General features: G+C 38.8%; 1 long non-coding RNA gene across 1 annotated transcript; it reads left to right on the plus strand.

Annotated features, from left to right (window-relative positions):
- The first annotated feature begins 1,212 nt into the window (after positions 1–1,212).
- Positions 1,213–1,794, plus strand: LOC141763900 (uncharacterized). The gene is made up of 2 exons (XR_012593193.1): positions 1,213–1,494; positions 1,719–1,794. It is a non-coding gene; the product is annotated as an uncharacterized LOC141763900 (long non-coding RNA).
- Positions 1,795–3,996: the final 2,202 nt, after the last annotated feature.

A 3,996-nucleotide genomic window follows, 5' to 3' on the forward strand; every position in this document is an offset into this window, starting at 1 on the left:
GTTTGTTCCTCGTTACTGATAGAGAGTTCAATCATCCAATCCACCAAACAACTCAAAACAAGAGTCAACACCAACAGGGGAATACACTGTTTACCATTGGCAGAGCATTTTGGCAAATTTTTCTTGGGCGCTACCCACATAATCAGCTGTGCTGCTCATCCCACAAATGCATGATCCTTACAAGTTGGACATCATTGTGAAGGTAAATAAACAGGCTTTCCAACGATGTAAAATACAATGACAATTAGCATTGTAACAACAGAGAAATAATCCACCAAACACAAGTTTCCGAACTTTGTTTTCCCAGTATATATATAATGATTCACCACTGATTTTCCTGGTACAGTGGATTGATTGGATTTGAGAGCACTTTGTTACTTTCTTGCTAAAAAGTAATACCATTTTGAGTTCCTTTTTTACACAAACACCTGCATCAAAGAAGCACTTTCTTCTTAATTGAAATACCAAAGAGACACAGAGTTTGGGAAAGAGGAAGTGTTGGTTTCCTTACAACATTTCACACATAGGGATTTGTCAGATCCACTAGTGTGAAGGAAAGGAAGACTCCCTCCAGCCAAAAGTAGAAAACTTTTCATATTAAATATCTCCTGTACCCCTTTGGTCTGACCATGCCCATATTTGGATATTCCTGTAACCTTTTTGGTCTACCCTTGCACATATTTGGGCGGCTGTGGCTCAGAGGGTAGAGCAGGTTGTCCACCAATCGGAAGGTCGGTGGTTCGATCCCCGGCTGCTCCGGGTCACATGTCGATGTGTCCTTGAGCAAGACACTTAACCCCAAAAATTGCTCCCGGAGGCATAGCCATCGGTGTGTGAATGAGTATTTAGATTAAATCCTGATGGGCAAAGTTGGCACCTTAGTAGCCTCTGCCATCAGTGTATGAATGTGTGTGTGAATGGGTGAATACTGACATGTAGTGTAAAGCGCTTTGAGTGGTCGGAAGACTAGAAAAGCGCTATATAAGTCCAAGTCCATTTACCATTTACCATTTACCATATTTCGACTTTCCTGCAGTTTCTAACAACTCTAACACCTCCCCCAAGGAAGAGGGGGGTGTGAAATACCAAAAGGGGTGCACATGCACACTAGTGCCCCCTGGTGGATGTAATGTGTAAATCACTTGTGTATCTTATTTTTTAATTACGTATTTTTACAGTCTGATACTACAACAGTAGTATATAGATGGTACGTTTGCGCGTGCATGTGAAAAGCGCGTGCACGTGCGTGTGTGTGTGTGTGTGTGTGTGTGTGTGCATGTGCGTACGTGTGTGTGTGCGTGCGTGTAATGTGCCTGTGTGTGTGTGGGGATGCAGGCGCACCCTGGTGACCCTGGTGACCTTTTTGTAACCCTAGGGCTGATGTTAATTATTGGTAGTTGACCAAAGGTGTCTGCTGTAGGTGTTATCAGTTGCTCCACAACAAAAAAAGAAGACCCCATCCTGTGGATCCTGATGCAGTTAAAAAATACAGTTGTATCCCAATATGTGTCTTTATTACAGTACCATTAAAAGTTCAAACAAACCCCTGGTTCCTGTGACCAAATGTTTTTGCCTTTTGATGTTGCCTCAGAAGACCCATACTGTTGATCCTGATTCAGATAAAAAAAAAAAGTCAGTTGTATCCAAGGTGTTATCAGTTGCTCCGCAACAAAAGAAGACCCCCTCCTGTGGATCCTGATTCAGTTAACAAAATACAGTTGTATCCCAATATGTGAAGTCAGTTGTATCCAAGAGGTGTCTTTTTATTACAGTACCCATAAAAGATCAAACAAACCCTAGTGTGCTGTGGTCAAAAAATGTTTATGTCTTTTGATGCTGTGGTGGTTGGTACTGTTTGCAGGCTATATCAGCATGGCTCCTGTAACCATATGTTTGTTTGTGAGAGGGTGTATGGGTGCACGTGCGCGCCCGCTCCGCCCCCTAGGAGGTGGGCATGAGATTAGCTCCACCTTATAGTAGGTGTGTTGGGGGTGGGGTATGGGGTGGTATTGTTTGTAATAGATATATTGTCCAGGGACAAATGGGGTGGATGTGAGCGGGATGGGGGTCATCTCTTGTATGCCATCTCCTAAAATTCTTTAGGAGATGTATCTGTGCTGTAATGATTTGTTAACATTTAAATTGGTAGATGTGTGTTAGTACACCACTAATTTTGCTTGTAGTCATCTCCCAAAAAAAAAAAGCGGTGCAATGTCGGTAGAGTTACAATATAGTGGGTTTTAAAAAAAAAAAAAAAAAAAAAAATGTATGTAGTGTGAATGGGGCAACCTCAAGCCCTGTCAACCATGCGTATTCATGAGATGTCACTAGCTCCACCTTTTACCTACACTTTGTGTATATAGTCAGCATTCAGCTGAGGTCGTGTTTACCAAACTTCACAACTTTTGAAGAGGACGCTTTTCCTAACGCCACTCTTGCATTTTCACATTAGGTACAGTGTTCTTTTCTTTGGATGCTTCATTTTTGCGTCTGTGAACATAGAGCTGATGTGACTTGCCAAAAAGCTCCAGTTTTGTCTCATCTGTCCAAAAGACATTCTCCAAGAAGCTTTGTGGCTTGTCAATATGCATTTTGGCAAATTCCAGTCTCACTTTTTTATGATTTGGTGTCCTCCGGGGTTGTCTGCCATTAAGTCCACTTTGGCTCAAACAGGAGAAAACTGCTCATGGACTACTACTAAAACACTATGAATACTATAGTCTAACAGCATTGTTAGAAAAAGAATTATTAATGGGACAAATTTCTTGGGTATTTTAGTGTGCGACCAACTGCCTAAACACATCTTGTCTTATAGCTTTTACCTTTAACATGCTTGTCTATAATTTTCTTTCTAATCTCCTGAGACAACTCTCTTCTTAGCTTTCTGTGGTCCATGTTCAGTGTGGTACACACCATGATACCAATGTTTAATGTGTCCCTATGGTCAAATTATTTTCAATCTTTTCTAGGGGTACCATCATTTTTGTCCAGGCCAGTTTCATTAGTTTGTTTTTTTAAAATGATTCTGAACCAAAATTCAAAAACATTAGCTGATTTTCATTAGTTCATTTTCAATAAATTTGTATTTATTATTACTTTTTGTCAGTTTCAAGTTATTTCAGTGACCATTGTTTTTTTTTATTCTTTCTTTAACGGAAGGGTACCAACAATTTTGACTACGTGTGTAGATACACACACACACACACACACATACAGTATATACATATGTCTATATCCACACCCGCTTACATATAGATATCCACTTAGACACATTCGCTTACACAGTTATCTATTCTATTTTACAGACAAAAAAAAAAAGGACATATTTACATCCCTTTACTAGACCTGACATTACTTATTAATTAATTTTGTTTAACTCCAATCCTCACCCATGACTCAAAGTAGCCCACCCATGATCAAAAATGATATTCTGTTCTTTTATTTCTATTAACATCCCTCTCAAGAACCCACTGATGTTTTAAAAACATTTTGAAATGTTCAGTGTTTAACTGTTGTCTTTTTATAGCTTTAAATATAAATGCTTTCCCCATCGTAATGATGATGTTGTTCAGGTCTTTTCCTTTTTTTTTTTCATCACCCCTTAAATCACCAAACATTATAGATAAAGGACAACTATAGAAATTTGATTTTGTAGACTGAGATCCACTTTTTTCAACGTTAATCCAAAATAATGCAACTTCCTTACAATACCAAAAATAAATGAATGTCTGACTCCTCTTCCTCCTCACACAATCTACATATGTCACCTTGTTGGATGCCCCATTTTAATTTTTTTTAGCATTCTCTTAGTAGGCAAGAATTTGTAGATTAGTTTTAGTTGTAAAATTCTAATGGAGACATCAAAAGAAGTTGTGTAAATACATGCATATACTTTCCTCCATGGGATACATTTGTCTAACAAATACCCCCATTTTTGACTGGATAGCTACTGGTGTAGCAGAAATGTGTTTAAGTTGCATGTATAACTGATATATT

The sequence above is a fragment of the Sebastes fasciatus genome, unplaced genomic scaffold (assembly GCF_043250625.1).
Source record: "Sebastes fasciatus isolate fSebFas1 unplaced genomic scaffold, fSebFas1.pri Scaffold_99, whole genome shotgun sequence".
NCBI lineage: Eukaryota > Metazoa > Chordata > Actinopteri > Perciformes > Sebastidae > Sebastes > Sebastes fasciatus.